General features: G+C 39.9%; 1 protein-coding gene across 2 annotated transcripts in view; it reads right to left on the bottom strand.

Moving 5' to 3' along the window:
* Positions 1-19,059, bottom strand: part of zfh1 (Zn finger homeodomain 1) — a 651,615-nt gene that overhangs the window by 574,057 nt on the left and 58,499 nt on the right. Inside the window, exon 1 of one of the 2 annotated variants that reach the window (XM_087349855.1) lies at positions 3,837-3,939. The exons of the other annotated variant lie outside the window; for it this stretch is intronic. The gene's annotated coding sequence lies outside the window, so the exon portion shown is untranslated. Of the gene's footprint in view, positions 1-3,836; positions 3,940-19,059 lie in introns of those variants that run through there. 2 annotated transcript variants of the gene reach the window in all.

Here is a 19,059-nt window from a genome sequence, read left to right as displayed (position 1 = left end):
ACGTCTGTTAATAATCTACAAATATTGTAAGTTACGGGCTAATGACAAAAATAATGAGTAGAACTGAAAATAATTGGTTTATGAACAGGAATCATTCCTGTAGAATATACACCCCAAAGCAGAAAGACTGCTATTATAAACAATAGTCTATCTAACTATGGTTACGTAGAAAGCGACTAGCATAAAAGTACAAAGGGTCTTGTTACTGATTTAAACATTTCCATTTTAAATCTGCTTGTTTGTTGCCATTGGAATTTTTCCTGACCCGAAAAAAGAAGCAACATTCCTGAGTTCGATACCCAGCGTCTCACTCTGGACAGCACAAATAATTTTCCTATTCTACTAACCGAGTTACTCCTAGCACGTCTAAGTAAGTTTATCCATAACATAAAATGAAACCTGTTCGTCCCTTTCACATAATTATAGTTCACAGTTTTTTCTTTTGAACTGCCTGTTTCAGCCCAATGTTGCCAACGTAAGGTCGGAATATAAATCCGACGTCAAAGCAAATGAGACAATTACTTATTCATTCTCGTGATGAATTTTAAAATATTATAAAATTGAGTTAATATTAGTAAAGATGTTTTGTTCAAAAATTAGTTAAAACAGTTAAAAGGTTTTCAGCGCAGACTTCTGAATCGTCCAGGTGTGTTTGTATTCTGACCTGTCTGGTAGTGTATGATACACTATTATTTATTTAGTGTTCTGTCTGAGGACAGGTCCATATGAACAGGATCCTTCCATCCTTTTCTCGGACTGGGACCTGTTCATATACGTTCTTGGCAGATGATCCAGAAGTGGTTTGCCATTGCCTTCTTCTGTGTGTGAATGGAGTAACTGTTGGGATGCCACGGAGGAAAACTCCGTGTTGCCTAGACCACGGCCTTGCCCAACACAAGTTATAAATTCGGGCACCGCCGGGAATCGAACCCGAGACCCCAGGATTACCAGTCGTAGCGTTCTAACCGCTAGACCACCTCATCTTATATTTATTTAGTGTTCTGTCTGACGACACGTCCATATGAACAGGATCCTTCCATCCTTTTCTCGGACTGGGACCTGTTCATATACGTTCTTGGCAGATGATCCAGAAGTGGTTTGCCATTGCCTTTTTCTGTGTGTGAATGGGATGCCACGGAGAAACCGGGGAAGCCCCCGGAGGAAAACTCCGTGTTGCCTAGACCACGGCCTTGCCCAACAGAAGTTATAAATTCGGGCACCGCCGGGAATCGAACCCGAGACCCCAGGATTACAAGGCCAGCGTTCTAAACGCTAGACCACCGTGGCTCTATGATACACTACAAGACACTATACAACACCGGGACTCATACTTAAGCTGCTCACATGGCATACTGACCCACATTTAACACAAAAAAAGTAATGCACGACACAGAAAATAAATAATTTGTCAGAAATCCCCTTAGTGTTACGAAAGAAACCTAAACGTCGAGTTATTTAGGAACACTGTGTGCAAAGAAGACAGAAGACTTCATCCCAAATTATATAGTTGCTATGGGAAACGATAAAAATGGAAGCGCATGTTTTAAAATAGCATTCTCATTCTTGCAGCTGCGGTAATACATAAATTACAGGCCTAATGCGACTGACTCGTATTTGCGGGCAGCAGTGGAGAGCCAGGGACACGAAAGTCAGTCCGGAAACAGTTGGTAACACTGCTAGCAAACTGTACCACGCCGGTAGTCGTTCATTAAAATTGAAGCATAAGCGAGTTCCAAGAATTTCTAAGCCTTCGAGGGTGAATGTGATGACCGATCACACCCATTCGGCCACGTGATCAAAAGTTCGATGCTAACCAGATTAGGTTAGGTTTAGTATAAATTCTGCAATACGAAAATTCACCGTATGTTATCCGTTTCAATACATTTTACGTCGTAACTCCGTCGTTAAATGTGACGAACGTCCGCCATGTTGGTATTTTAGATGGCAGAAGATTAAAAAGAATATCAGTGGGGTTGAATTAGTGATACGATATTCCTACAAAATTTTTAAAAATCCGTCAATAATTTAAAAAAGGACAAAATAAATTTCGGACACAAGGATATGTATTGTTTTCATTCTTTAGCTGATAACGTAAAATAAAAACATCATGAGATGATAAATTTGCGTCATATTGTGATAAATATATATTTGTTTAAATCTTGTCAGTCACAATCACAATAAAATTCTTATTAAATATTAAAATATTACTATAATTAGCATTTAAATATTTAAAATATATTAAATGATGTTCTCATCGAAATGTTCGATTTACATAGATCATCATTTTTTACACAACTTCATTTCTGGATGATACCAAAACGTTCACCCACACAAAATCATGTTAAGCACGACGTACATACAGAACAACTTCGAATACGATATTACAAAAATACAATAAAATCTGGAAGAAAACATCATTTGAAATCTGATAAACATCTGACTAAAAGTTGCATTTAAGAAATTATATTTAAGTTTATATAATTTTATACACCTGAAGATGGTTCTTTCAGAACTGAAACATGTCGTGTAAAAAAGTGATGATCTAATGTAAATCGAACATTTCGATGAGAACATCATTTAATATATTTTAAATATTTAAATGATAATTATAGTAATATTTTAATATTTAATAAGAATTTTATTGTGATTGTGACTGACAAGATTTAAACAAATAAAAACATCAATAAAAGAATAATGACAATTCAATCTTTCCTGATATAGAAGGAAGAAACGTAAAAAAAAAAAAATTCTGTCGTGAAACAACATGAGTCACAGAGTTTCAAACGACAAGATACTATTTAATTCGTAACTGAGCATCCCCCTTCTTGACAAGTTGCTTACTTAAGAGAACTGGCGCACTCACCCCCCCACCCCACCCCCCTTCCACCCTCTCAGCCAGTGTGCACTGTCTTGAGGCAGCAACGGAGTTCATAAAATATCTACATCATAATAACACACTACCACAAGCAAGTTGGGGGAACGTTGAAATTAGCTTGTTTGTTTCTTGAATACAAGCAACCAAAAGGCTCTTCTGTCCCTGTCGTATTATCCTTTTCCTTCGGTAGTTTTGTCCTGCACTGCAGAAAACCAGCTCGACGGTGCATTCTTCAGCGCTAACAATGGCGACTACACAGTCTTTGTATCAAAAATCTTGTCCGTATTAACATCACCTCCCTTACTGCTCCCTGATTCTGACACAAAACACACGTAAAAGTTGCGAAACAATAACTTTCGTTCGTAAAACCTCGATTCTCTTTTATTTTGATTCATATCTAGCGTATAAATAAAAACAAAATTAAACAACAATGAATAACGTATTGTTACTGATGTCCTACGTTAAACAAATCTGACCAATGGCAGCAAAATACATAAACAATACGTCCTTTCTTTCTTCGACTGGTAGCGAGTAATCTGAATTATTTATCGTGATCGATTTGCAATTACAAAATGTGAAAACAAGAATATTCTGGCGAAAGAAAGATAAACTAACATAAGCATGGACATATTTCATTCTTCATCTAATATTGTCTGACTTATTAAATAGAAATAAGCAGGATGTGTAACACATATTGGGAACGTAATAAATTGACAAACTTTTAGTCTTAAAATCCCAAGGGATCACAGCATTTTCGCACAGCAAGACGTAAATTGAAGGACAATATCATATTGTAACCCCCCCACCCAACAAAAAACATGCCATGTACACAGATATTCTCATAGCATACATAAATAAAAATAATAACTGTATGTGGTAACAACAGGTATGTCATTATTCACACAAATGTCTTGACTTCTGTACTCGAATTGAATAATCTTAAGTGTCCAAGATTACGTACCTTACAGATAAACTTCCGCCCGACCTCACTCTGTCACAGGATATCCAATAATTCACATCATGTAAAGATATGGATGAACTTGATTGAACATAACATAACACGACACGACACGACACTCCAGGTAAAATGAGAGACAATGTGAATGAAGTTCAGCCTTGTCACTGTTGCCAAACCTTCTCCCTGATCCGCTGGAATTTCGTATTACATTTCTCGCCTTTTCTAACAATTAAACTGCAATCATATCATTCTCTGCAACGATAATAATTTAAAGCGTCATATTGTTTAAGTATTTATTGCATAAATAATGCCAAATGTTATAGTTACAAGCGCTGTTTACGTTCTGTCAGCACAGACTTGGGGTGGATGCATAATTATCGTAACAGCGCGTAAGCAAGCAACGCCGCGGACTACCCACGAAACAACATTGGTTTTGTGTGACACCTGGCGGTAATTTTTGTGAATTCACAATTATCAAGCAAGAGTTTCGTTTGTTTCTGGGCGTTGAGAACAAATGACCGTATACTTATGGAATGCAGCACACAGGCATAACTGCATTAACAGAAAATATTAGAATAACAGCAGCATACGTTTGCAAGGACACAATTGTATCACGTGACTTAAAAGGAGGGGGAGAAGAGGGGAATTTGTTTTGACTCTGATGGGAAGAGGTATACGAGATTCTTGATCAAAAAGGCGACTATAAACTTTTGAACAGAAACACAAAAGACGACAGAGAGAAATTTCTTTCCCACGAACATAAGAGTACATTCATGAGCCTTGTATTCGCAGTGTCGTATTCTGCAGTTACAAGAAACGTGACTCATTTACGTCGTCCTCCCCAACCTTCAACAACGAGTATGAAAATGCACGAGGAAGCCAAAGGAAGACGAAGTATAAGAATAAGAAAACATAACAGGATAGCAGGGGAAACAGGAGAAATGCTGCTAAGAAGCGACGGCGAAGACAAGAGTGGTAGTAATTAAACTATAGAATGGGAATAAAGGACACACCAGAAAGAGATGAGATAATAATAATTATCACAACTGTACAGAAAGTGTTTTTGGTATCGTAGGCTTAATTCTCTTCCTTCTCAAGTGCAGAAACTAGCTGTAGAAATAACAAAGGAATATAACATCGCTATTTCACATGCATAATCATTTCAGTATTTCAATCTACGTGATTGAAAGATGTGGTAGCAATTGCTTGTACACTCCTCGGTTACTAGGACTCTGCTGGATCGTCCTGATTATCCATCTCTTGAGGCAGAAATAATAATACCTACACAATGTACGGTACTACAATTTTAGTTACGTAAAACTTGTAGTGATGACGTGTTTCGACTACACTATATTATCAACAAGAACTCACACTTGATTTACCCGAAGTAATAAAATATCAACTCATTATGTGAGACTTCAGATTCTCAAGGATTGTCCTGTGGATCCTATGATTTCCAATGCAACACAAATATTTATTTTATTTATTTAGTGTTCTGTCTGACGACAGGTCCATATGAACAGGATCCTTCCATCCTTTTCTCGGACTGGGACCTGTTCATATACGTTCTTGGCAGATGGTCCAGAAGTGGTTTGCCATTGCCTTCTTCTGTGTGTGAATGGAGTAATTGTTGGGATGCCACGGAGAAACCGGGGAAGCCCCCGGAGGAAAACTCCGTGTTGCCTAGACCACGGCCTTGCCCAACACAAGTTATAAATTCGGGCACCGCCGGGAATCGAACCCGATACCCCAGGATTACAAGGCCAGCGTTCTAACCGCTAGACCACCTCATCTTATTATTATTTAGTGTTCTGTCTGACGACAGGTCCATATGAACAGGATCCTTCCATCCTTTTCTCGGACTGGGACCTGTTCATATACGTTCTTGGCAGATGATCCAGAAGTGGTTTGCCATTGCCTTCTTCTGTGTGTGAATGGAGTAATTGTTGGGATGCCACGGAGGAAAACTCCGTGTTGCCTAGACCACGGCCTTGCCCAACACAAGTTATAAATTCGGGCACCGCCGGGAATCGAACCCGAGACCCCAGGATTACAAAGCCAGCGTTCTAACCGCTAGACAACCGTGGCGGTATAACACAAATATACAAGACCAAAATGCTAGCAAGACTGAATTTGTAAATAAATAATTCTAACGCACATTTCATCGATAACAGCAAGACGTAGTTTTAACAGTTCCTAAGACTACGAATCAGAGTCGTTCTTGACAAGATTACGTTCGCAGGATCGTCAATAAGTGTCTCCCAGTTCACCAGAGCCCGCCACTGGGCCAGTAGAGTCCATTACATACATCGCATATTTTAAGCGAACTGTCAAATTCACCAAAAACAAACTTTCAAGTGAAATTACGTCTCTTCTTGAAGGTAGTCTGAAACCAGACCAGGTTTCATAACGCCCTGTTGTGTAGTGCAAAACTAACATCAGTCGCTTCGAGCCTTTTGTACAAGTTAACAATAAAGATGAAATGTCTTAGGGACATCGGTTTACGTTCAACACGACAGCTATGCTATATGATAATTAATTAGGCCAACACTATCTTCGATCTTGTGGGTACGATTAGATTTCATTTCCGCGTAATTATTCAATCTATTGTAACCAACAGGAATTGGCAATAATATTTATTTATGAAGGTTTCCCGCGTTATGTGAAGAACACAGACTGGAGGTGTTCGAGTACAAAGACCTGGTGAGAATATTTTGACCACAGAGACGGATAAAATGCACACTGAAAACATAAATAATCTTTACTCTTTATCAAATATTATTAAGAATATCAAATGAAGGAGGATAAGATTGGCCGGGAATGTAGCGTGCATGGGGGTAGATGAAAAATGCGTATAGAATTTTAGTTTAAAAAAACCTGGAGGCAAGAGACCACTTGGAATACCTGGGGGTATATCGGAGGATAACATTAAAACGGATCTTCGGGAAATGGGGTTTTGGGCGTGGGATGAGAAGTGATCATAACGGGCTCTTGTAAACACGGTATCAAACCTTCACGTCCCTTAATATGCGGATAATTTTTTTGACTAGATGAGCGTACTGTTAGCTCCTCAAGGACTCTGCTCGAAGGACTTACGATATGGCGTATGTAAAAGCCCGATTTTCCTCTCACCAAAGATAACTGCTAATGAAAGTAAGATTAACGCTATAATCTGTTTCTGTTGCAATATTTATCAGCAGAAAACTCTCAGTCTTTCTTAAAATAACTGAATATGAAAAGACTATTCATAAATCAAGGCCAAAGAGTCATATATACACGTTCTTATACATATCTGTTGCTTAGGGCACTCTTGCCAGAATTAGAGTAGTGGATATGTTCAAGCACTTGGGGGGGAGGGGTGGGCAAGACATGAAATATGTCTACTGCAAAACACAGGCTCAATTTTAACAAAGTAGGAGCAAAGAACATACGGAAAAGCAGCTTGGGATGGCTGGACGGGTGTGTTCTACGTACAGTTAACATTCGTTCGGCGGGGTGAGGAGAATACGTGGGGTTTACGTTTTATCTAAAGAGAAAAGTTGAGCTGGCGAGTCGAGTCTCTTCATCTCACATGGAAGAGGACGGAGAAGGCAACGCATTAAATTAAGTCCAACTGGGAAGTAGAATGAGCGAATCAGCAGTGTTATATGTGCAAGCGAATTCCACTTTCTGAGTCTGATGTTGTCCCGTTGCTACAAAATTGTTTTCGTATATCCTGCGCACATGGCGAAGGCAGTCGTCTGTAATTCTGGAAGAGGCTGCCTTCAGCACGGGTCCTTTTCCTACTGGAGACGTTTGTTGGCTAGAAGGACCTACTGTGTAAAGTATAATAATGGGATGTATATGCAAAACCCCAAACCCCTTCACTCCCCTAAACCTCGTTTCTAAGATCATAATTCATACACGCGCTGCGTGATCCAGGGTTGGCTAGCTTTCCTGATAGAAACGGAAACTTTGTATGGTCTGCTTGTACATCACAAATGTCCTGTATTTTAAGTCACGTCTTGTATCTACGATCTCTAAATCAAGGAAAACTACACGAGGATGCAGACGATATACCCTGATACTCCAACATTCACTTCAATGACCCAAATATTTTGAATTGTTTGCAAGTACAAAATTCAATTAGCATAAAGAATTGTGGAAAAACCAGTTGTAAAATTGTCACCAGGCATACATGAGTTTCAAATGTTCTAACAACGAGATGTAGGCTGTTACGATGAAAATCAGCCCAATACAGCTATCAATAAAGCGTGAACTTTGTACACAGGTTCATGAAGCATGTACAGTTCAACAAATTCATGAATGAAAAAGCTCAATGAATGAACAAGAATTCATCGTAACATCTGAAAACTTTTGGGCTATGTTAATATACGTATTTGCGCAGAATACAGCTTAAGGATATGTTTAGATACGCGACAAACAGGTTCTAGTAAGCCGTAAGCTGTTCCAACGCAGGATTAATTTCTACAAACATAACAAATCAAATACGTCAGTAATTGTTTGGTCCCTTGCTCCTCTATTGCACGGCAAAAACAATTTAAGGTACGGTCAGATATGGATGAATATGTCTAGAAGCAACTTTCTTACGAATTCAATTAAGTCTTCTGGATCAGCGTTTTAAAGACTGCCTCAGCCTCCACCACCAGGGTTGACGTGACGCGGGACAGAATTCAAGCAATTACGTGGTCTACTACATGACTGTCTCCAAGGATTTTTGCGGAATAACTATGTAACTAGATGGCTTGCGGAACCCGAAGGTTCATCACCGAATTAACCAAAGCCCTCCACCGGACCCTGTCCTGGGCCAACAAAATCCAGTCTCCTTCAACTCCTATCTCCCATAGATCTCGCCTGACATTATCCTCCCATCTACGTCTAGGTCTCCCCAGAGGTCTCTTCCCCTCAGGCTTCCCAAATAGTGGACCCAACCAACCAGATGGCTTACAGAACCAGAAGGTTCATCACCGAATTAACCAAAGCCCTCCACCGGACCCTGTCCTGGGCCAACAAAATCCAGTCTCCTTCAACTCCTATCTCCCATAGATCCCGCCTGACATTATCCTCCCATCTACGTCTAGGTCTCCCCAGCGGTATAACTGTAAATATAATTCATTTCCCGCTGTAAAGATGGCAAAATGGACCTGAAAACGTGTTTCGTATTTTTGGTTGCATAATCTGACATCCCATTCATGCATTTGTAATGGAGAAATTATGTACGAGTTAGATCTCGTAACGTAAACGCAGACATATGATGGCTTAGATCAGATTTTATCTAGAAACCAGGTCGGTATGCGATGCCAAATGTTTAAAGATAACGAATACAGGATTATCAAAATTAGCACTTCAACTGAGTTTTTATTTTCTCCGTGACACGAGAAAAGTACGGACTTGACATGTGGACTAAACACATCTTAGTCTCTGTCCCCTTGCCCCGTGCCGACAGACAACGAAAAAAATGGCGTCGAAATATTCTGACACACAGAAAGAAATCTCTCGAATGAACGATGAAATACGAAGCTAAGCAAAGTTGTCTGTAAACAGTCTGTCCGAATGGTAAGCGTTCATCGTGTCTGAACTAGACAACCATGTGATAATTTATATTAAGCAGGAGAATGACTCATTTATAAATTAGGCCGAGTCGACATCAAGACTCAGTTTACTTGAATATGAAATATTTTCTTCGAAGAGTCACATGTACAACAAAATGTATGCAAATAATGAAAACGCACGTTTAGGAAACACAGGATGTTAAGTGAGAACAGAAACCACAAAATTAATTAAGTCTGTCATATGATTCCGTTGTATCGAAGTATAAATGTTCCTCTTAAAGCCAGGAAAAATATTCAGGCACGTGTCCGTAAGTTAGACACCGTTGCACGTCGAAACACACTGAAAACATAATATTTTAATATTTTCCGTCAAATCACAATTTTAATAAGATAATAAAATATATAAAATATTTAAAATATCATTTCACGTTCCGTATCGAATGATCGATTTACAATTCCAATTTGTAAATCGATCATTCGATACGGAACGTGAAATGATATTTTAAATATTTTATATTTTATTATCTTATTAAAATTGTGATTTGACGGAAAATATTAAAATATTAACCTAATTCACAATATGACGCAAATATACTACCTTATGAACACTGAAAACAATAATTCAAGGCTCGGCTTGTAGAATATCCTAGGCTTCGAACCTGCCTGTTAATAAAACAGGGCAGAGATAAGAGCTGAACGCACAAAACCTGAAACTGAACCGAAAACCTGTATACAGCGGAAAAATTACTTTTGCTATTTCATTATAAGCAAATATGGTACAGCTCCTTAATAGACGTAACTGCCCAAATATCTGCAAGTATGAACTGAAATGTACCGGGCCACACAAATTCTGAATAATGTGAGGATGAACACAGTTTCTTCCGACAAATTCTCAGGTTAGCTAAGGTAACGCTAGGTTGCTTATGTTAGGTTACATAAGGTTGTTTTGTTTTGCGATGGGTTAGATTGTCCTGGATAATTTATAGCGTGTTCATCGGGAGGTAGTGGGGATGTCCTGGATAATTCCAGGAAAAATCCTGGATAAATTCTGGATAAGTCCTGGATAGTTTATGCGGAATTTCATTGGTCATGGAGATGTACTGGAGAAATCATGGAGAATTGCTGGAGAAGTACTGGAAAGTTATGCAGAAGTACAGGGTGGGTGGGAAGTAAGTAGGCATTAAATCATCGCTATAAAAGTAAAGTTTGTCCCACTATACGCCATGTAGGCGTTTTGGGTGAGAGGAGGTATAGCTCCTCTCTTCCTTGACCTCGGCACTAGATGGGGGTGAGTGGTCAGCATCACGCCCCGGCCGGCTTTACCCCCGGGAAAGGACCCCGGTACCCATTGTAAAGGAGGCTGGGTGGGCCCCAGAGCCGGTCTGGACGCAGAGGCTAGAGGAAAAATCCTCTGCCCCCGTCGGGGATTGAACCCCGGTCGTCCAGCCCGTAGCTAGTCACTATATTGACTGAGCTATCCCGGCTCATAAATCATCGCTATAGGTTTTGTAATATTAATGCAATCCTAATGAAAATAATGTGTACATATACGTCACGAAATAACATTTCATAATTCGCGCGTCGGTGGTGTGTAAAAATTATTTTCATTATCTTTGCATTGGAAATATAGAGGTTATAACCATTTCTCAACGCCTACTTACTTCCCACCCACTCTGTAGTATAGCGGCGTTGGGTTGTATCATATGGGGGTGGGTTATTTTGGAATCGTTTGTGTGATTGGTATAATTTACATTGGATTAGGTTGCGTTAGGTTAAGTTAGGTTTAGCTAGAATTTTTCTAGACGGATTGGGACTTGTCTGGATAGCTGGACTGTGGAATTGGGTTGTGAACAAGGACAAGGGAATATAAAACGTGCGAGATATAATGCCACATCGCGCACTGCTGACTGACTAATTCTATAGGCCTGCCTTTTTATGTTTTGTAGTCAATTCCTTTGGCAGCCTTTAATTTCATTTATAACATTTGGACATATATCACTTCTGTTATGTGTGCATTTAAAATGGCCTTGTAAAACTCAGAAAAGAAACAACACAGTAACCTCATTTATGTTGTTTTCAGTCTGTCGATGTTCCATTTCTTAAACATGAAGGCCTCAACACCAAACTTCAAAGTTTCTTTCGGTGTCATCGTATAAGTTTTAGTCTGTTAATTCCGTCTTGCGAAATTCCTCTTAATTTTTACGAAGCCCAATTACTTTCCGCGTTTCTGTGGTCTTCGCCTTGTTTGTTGCTGAGAAGGGAGAGATGAAGGACGATAGGCAGAAACGCCCTCATCTGTTACTGCTGCATACCACCACGTCGACGCCGCACGTCACCAAGGTCAGCCCAATTAACGGGATGAGTCAGGGCCTGTATGAGCAACCATGCATCTGCGGTTGAAACTTATGTTTGTTACAGCACTAACCTATAGCCCGGATCACAGGAACAGCGGATCTAAGACAGTATTTCAGAGTATAAAAAATTTGATTTTTGTCTGTGGTAACGAAAAATCTTAATAAGCATCAAAATGAAAAACTTCGTTGTTTATTCAGCTGATTTGTTATCATTGTGTCAGTGACATCTAGGAGGCTTTTATGGGCTGAAAATTCAGCTTGTATGGTAAAGACAAGAATGTAGCTAAACAACATATCGTTTTGATTATTCCTCCTGGTAAACATTTATTTGGAAGACCGCGAAGGAGATGGGAGAAATAGGTCGTGATGATGATAAGTCGATGAAACCAGCTTAGAATCGTGTCCAATGAAGGGCTTTGTTATGTAGGATTTGAGGTTCTCACGGCGGTAGGTCTGAAGATTTCTGTCTTCTGGGTTGTTGCGCCGTGTAGTCTGGTAGACGTTTATCGACGTTTCAGAGGTCTTTGTTGCCTCTATCATCAAGGCGATGAATAAACCGCGCGGCAGCAAGGACCTCTGAAACGTTGGTTAACATCGACCAGACTTCACAGCGCAACAACTCAGAAGACAGAAATCTTCATACTCTGATGACGGAGGCAGTATGACCTCTGAAACGTTGGTTAACATCGACCAGACTACACAGCGCAACAACCCAGAAGACAGAAATCTTCATACTAAGAATCGCCCTGATGACGGAGGCAGTATGACCTCCGAAACGTTGGTTAGCGTCGACCAGACTACACAGCGCAACAACCCAGAAGACAGAAATCTTCAAACTCATCGCCCTGATGACGGAGGCAGTATGACCTCTGAAACGTTAGTTAGCATCGACCAGACTACACAGCGCAACAACTCAGAAGACAGAAATCTTCATACTCTGATGACGGAGGCAGTATGACCTCTGAAACGTTGGTTAACATCGACCAGACTACACAGCGCAACAACCCAGAAGACAGAAATCTTCATACTAAGAATCGCCCTGATGACGGAGGCAGTATGACCTCCGAAACGTTGGTTAACATCGACCAGACTTCACAGCGCAACAACTCAGAAGACAGAAATCTTCATACTCTGATGACGGAGGCAGTATGACCTCTGAAACGTTGGTTAACATCGACCAGACTACACAGCGCAACAACCCAGAAGACAGAAATCTTCATACTCATCGCCCTGATGATGGAGGCAGTATGACCTCTGAAACGTTGGTTAACATCGACCAGACTACACAGCGCAACAACCCAGAAGACAGAAATCTTCAAGGGCTTTGTCATTAGCGGTGATGAAAATTAGGGCGTTAGGTTCTACTCCTAGAAGAGAGTTTGAATCAGTACGAAAATCAATATCTTGCGCGTGTCTTCTGCGGAAGATGATGGCTATCAGAGATTCTGTCACCAAGTTTCGTTACTCGTGAATGTAATTCACTGCATCGACGAAGGAAACCTTGACCGCCGATTGTAGCTTCGTGGTCCGACTGAAGTCCCTCGGGTATCGGACACATGGCGCTACCTAAACAACGGGAGAAGTTGATTTGACCCACAAGAGAGATACCGAATAACGGTAGAACGAATAAGTGCACACATTGAGAAGTTTCGTATCTTGTAATCTTCACAAAATATTATTAAAGTAATCAGACCACACATGAAGGAGATTAGAAATGCATATAAAATGGCAGACGATAAATTCCAACGAAAAACAATTTTGAGAGGAGTGCCTAAATGGGAATATAATATTAAAATGCATCTCATGGTACCAGTGTGTAAATGTGCGGAGTGGATTCAAGTGGCTCAGGACGTGATCCAGTGGCGGACTCTTGTGGACACTAATGAAACTTCAAGTCCCACATAAGATTTTATTTTTACCAGATGAGTAACTATCAGTTTCTCAACAAAGACTATGCACCATGGATAAAATTCGTAGAATTTTTAAGAAATGACGTATTCTTTGAGCAATACATCACGATTCTCTGAAGTCAAATGATTACACCTTACGTACCACGTGACACAGAACCAAATGGAATCGTATGACAGAGTTTAGGTCTGCTTAATGTACGTTTTGTAAGCCGGAAGCCGACGAACTATATAGCTGGGGCAGGTTTCCTACGTTGAAATTGTGTTTCTTCTGTCATCCTGCCAATAATTTACACTTTATTACGAATTTAATCCCCGCTAAATATCCTCAGTTGTTGATGTAACCCACAATCAATCACGTGTAATCCCAATTATCAGTCTCCTGTTTTAGCCCCGTATCGTGGATGACGGAACGGTGGACACATTTAACCTAAGCTAACCTAACCATGATCAGTTCATTACCTCGTGATCGTTGAACGTATCAGTCAATCTGTCACACGCACCAAACTTCGCGATGAAAGAATTTACGGACAGCAGAAAATGTTAACGGCGATGCCTGAGGACGAAGCGTGCCCCCCTCGGCCCACGTACACGCACCTGTTTCGTGCTATGACGGTCCTGTGTTCAAGTCTTGGACCGGAGAAAGGATAACACAACGTGAGACTACTATGTTTTTCTTCAGTCTCTCCACGCAAAGGCTGAAACAGTAGCCCTAACTTAAAATACGCCATGACAGTTTACTTTCACATCCTCTCCAATTCATCGTTTTACAAATGAAACCGCCATTGAATGCTACGTAGTGGGCGTATGAGGTGCGATCGGAAAGTTTCAAGACTGCGCCTATCAAAACCCGTACACTTATCTCAGGTATTAAATTCATCCATCACCCTCGAAGTAGTTCCCCTGGGAGTGAACACAACGATCCCAGCGCCGCTGCCAAGCCTGGAAGCATCCCTGGGAATCTTTCTTTGTCAGCCTGTCAAGCACCATCTGCGATTCTGCCTGAATCTCTTCTATCGCCTCAAATCTCCTTCCCTTTAGCTGAATTTTCATCTTTGGGAAGAGGAAGAAGTCACACGGAGCTAAGGAGGGTGCGGGATGACAGACATGGTGTTTGAGGCCAAAAACTGCCGAACTTTGAGGGCGGTGTGCGCTGGTTAAATTGTGAGTCTGTCATCAAGATCACCACTTAAAAAATATCCGTTGAAGAAAATAATATTTCATCGCGTTATGACGTCACAGGTAGGTACGCAACCACCAAATCTACACCCGTGCGCTGGCTAGACTACGTAATCTCGTCTCTGTAACAATAACCAGCCTGTGAATCCTCAGGTGTGAGAGGAAACGTCTTAAAAGAGTGGTCACTCTTCCTTGGACGCACCAAATGCGAACTCAAAATTCAAAAACTCCGAGAATAAAACTGAAATGGAAGTCGGTGACCGGTGGAGATGAGAAACCTACGAAGGTTTCCTCCTCAGCTTACTAACGAGACACCTTTTCTCCGTGTCCTTTAGCAGCTAAGTAAAGAAACATCATCAGGATGAAAGGACGAGACATCAAACTTGTCAGAATACATTTTCTAAACTACTTTTTTCTTTTTGTAAAATGTTTTAATGGGTCAATCTCTCATGAAGTCATTTATTGGTCTATTTTTATATCGCATTCATGTTTCTTGCACCAAGGGACAGGCAACAACCAATGCGAACAGCTGAGATGAACCGCTAGATGTCAGCACCATTCCATCTGTCTCTGTGCCGATGAGAGGGTCAAAGACCGACATCTGGGTGGTCTTCGCCATCAGCCAAGGGATTATTTGCTCCCGCGAGGCTCGCCTATGAACTTTCAGTAAATCGGTCGAGTGCGCTCCAAAGTATTGTACAGTAAGTACAATGCCCGGGACGAATCCGCGTTTGGGGCTACGTCAATAATCTGCGGTTAAGTAAGCATCATTTACATAAACTAAAGACGTTAAGAAAACAGGAATTAAGATGGCCTGCCTGGAATAACCCGCTATACGTTGTAAAGCTCGTGAGATTTCATCTTTTATATTTTCCAAATTTCAAACAAAACTAAAGGAGAAATCGATCCTACTGAACATTTACTCTGTGTATTCATAAAATAGAAAAAAACACAATTTTCAAAATAGATGTCTGAAATCCACCTCAAAATTTAAACATCTATGTTACCCAGCATTCAGCGCAGAACATTTCGTATTTAACCCGGTGGCTTTTGAAAACCCCCAAGGGACCAAGGGCGTACGTAAGTACAGACGACCCACAGCCATCAAAATACAGGATGATTCAAAAAGGACTTTACAACTTCGAAAGTGTATAGAAATTTATTCAGAAGGCTTACAGAATCGGTTGAGGTGTCATTTTGTAGCAAACCAAATCAAGTTTTACCTCATACAGTTATTTTGGTTCGATGTGATTGCCATTGGTGATACTGCAGACATCCCACCTGAAATCAATTTCTTGCCAAACACGATCCAGCATATCAGGTGTCACTTCTGCAACTGCGGCGGTGATTCGAGCTTTGAGCTCAGTGAGATTGGCAGGTAAGGGTGGAACATACACACGATCTTTAATGAAACCCCATAAGAAAAAATCGTGAGGTGTCAAATCTGGAGAACGAGGTGGCCATGCTATCGACCCTGTTCGACCAATCAACCGACCTGGGAAACGGTTATTGAGGAAATCCCGGACTTCTGTGAGGTAGTGAGGTGGTGCGCCGTCTTGCTGGAAGTGAATGCGTCCTTTTTGGTCATCTTCGTCCAACTGTGGCATGAGAAAATTTTCGAGCCATTTTCAAATGCACTGCCGCTTGCGTTCGCGGTGACGGAATTCGGTACTACAGCACAACGTGAGTCAAACTTGATTTGTTTTTCTACAAAATGACACCTCAACCGATTCTGTAAGCCTTCTGAATAAATTTCTATACACTTTCAAAGTTGTAAAGTCCTTTTTAAATCATCCTGTATTTTGATGGGTTGCATACATGTATAATCTGGAATTATTTTACATCTCTCGACTCAAGAACACGTAAAACTGAATTTTAACATTCAGATGTTGATAGAAAGGATTGAACAGCGTAGAAATGATTCCAGTCGACAGTTGGTATCGATATAATCGCTGTGATCAGCCTCATATTACACAGAACTGAAATGAAAATGCAAAGAAAAACTATATTCTGGCCTACATACTCAGTGGATCATTCTTTGGCGAATCTCGAACAAAAGAAATAAATTGATTTCCATCTCACAGAAGCTAGCGATCATAAACAAGTGAAAACAAAGATAGATTAAACGTGAGGTATAAATTTCAATTATTTTATCGGGAAATCAGAAAACACTAACATGTCGACATTTCTAAGCATCCCAAATTCATAAGTAAAATTGGTCATTATGAAAACGTGTGAGGAGCGAAGGTAAAACTCCACGCAGGTCAGAGGTTAGCTTCGCGTTGCGGCCACTTTATCCGCGGATGAAGCACACTTTATAAATTAGGTTCTTAGTTGCAGTGATCAATATATATTATAAAAATATCAGGATTTACGCAATTCTGATCTAGAAAAAACCATCTTCAGAGTCGCTGGAAAGAAAATATACACAATCCCTAAAATCTCTCCCTCCTCAGAGAGAGATTCAACGTTACTGATAGGCTATGTTTCAAGCCCTTTTTATCATTACATGCTTTCTTAGTTACAATTCTGGAATTTCATTATTTTTTTTGCAAATAAAACTTTATTTTACAAAAATTCATTCAACTATGCTATATTTTAATTCAATTCTTTTATATACGTATCTCTGTCGGCAGACATGTGACCCCGAACGTTATAAGCAATCTTTACGCACAAAGACGTTCATACAACACAACCTAACCCATACTCAATACTGATGTAACATGTGTTTGTGTTTCTCACACCAGGGTGCAGCACAGTCTTGACAGCATGTATGGCATCAGAGACTGATGTCATTGCAAAAAGAAAAAGTATTTTAAAGAAAAACAGTTCTAATTATTAAATGTTTATTTTATTTTGTTCTAAGCTTTCGTTTTCCGTTGCTGAAACATTATTAGCAATGACGTCACGGCTCACAAAGATTCCTCGTTCATGTGCGTGGTGCACAAATGCCAAAATAAACAATGCGAAAATGTTGTTATGTTTAAAATTCCCGGATAAAGCAATTTGTGAATTGTCCATAAACATTACACATTAACATCAGCGACATCGCAAGACAAAATCTGAAATATCATTCAATACGATCTGAGAATGAAAGCAAACATTTGTTAACGCCCTGTGACGATAACGATAATTATTAAGTGCGAAGCCTACATGTTTTATTTATGAACACCTTATCAGCTGCGTAGAAAAACGCGAATACTTATAAATAAATTGTAAATACAGAAAACTAAACTCTGTTAAGCGTAAAAATGCATGCGCAATTATATAATTAAGTTACTCCATAAAATTTTAGATATTCTTTTCCGTTAAAAACACACTTTAATAATTCATAGATTACTAAACTTGGGCGCCCAATAATTTTAAAGAAAACCACTTACGTGTTATTAAATTACATACAGATTGAAGAGATCGTTTCTGCAGCTGAATTTCCAACAGCAATGTAATAACGCATACGTAAGATCAAACCACTGAAATATATTTCGTATATTCGCGAACTGAAAAAATCTATTCCAAATAACAGACCTATGAAATTTTACACTACGCGTACATTTCCTGACTGATAAAACCAAAATATATACACAGAAGATGACTGAGGTAAAGGAATCTGTGAAAATTAATCCGCGCTAATGGTAAGTCGTGTGTATTATCTACGAATGACCGGAAATGACCCAAACGCGTCCCTCAGAAACTTCACAAATATCTCATCTCATGGATACGAACGGTACTCTTCAGAAACTTAGAAATCAATGTAAGGTCACACCACGCCCGCGAATTAAGGCTTATGAGACGTCGTTAAGTGCACGGCCCGTTTCATCTTCTTTAACGTCCCTCTAATAATAAAGCCATTGGGAATTCCAAGCACGAGGAGAAGAAAGAAGACCCCAACCTACCTCTTACCTCTTCTTTTCTTCATTTTTTACACTGACCGAGAGAGGGGAGGAGCATAAGATAAAATGGTCCAGCAGAAAACTTGAGCTGAGTCTGCAGCCATCTGCAACATCCCTTCCAAACCCTCTTCAATATCTCACCTCCATCATCTCCCGCCAGGTGGCTTCTAATGAAAGGAAATAGACGCTTACCTGAAACAAATAAGATAAGATATTAGTAACAAATACATATAAAGCCACAGGCCAAAACAGAGCCTTCTAAGTGTATACCACGTAATTTGTGTAATAAATATTGCACGTAGCTTCATAATAAACCAATCGTGTAAATACCGTATGTGAAAAAG

The sequence above is a fragment of the Zootermopsis nevadensis genome, unplaced genomic scaffold (assembly GCF_977971745.1).
Source record: "Zootermopsis nevadensis isolate Lab colony 2312 unplaced genomic scaffold, Znev_1.0 Znev_ptg000001l, whole genome shotgun sequence".
Taxonomy (NCBI): domain Eukaryota; kingdom Metazoa; phylum Arthropoda; class Insecta; order Blattodea; family Termopsidae; genus Zootermopsis; species Zootermopsis nevadensis.
This window is presented reverse-complemented; position numbering and strand designations above follow the sequence as displayed.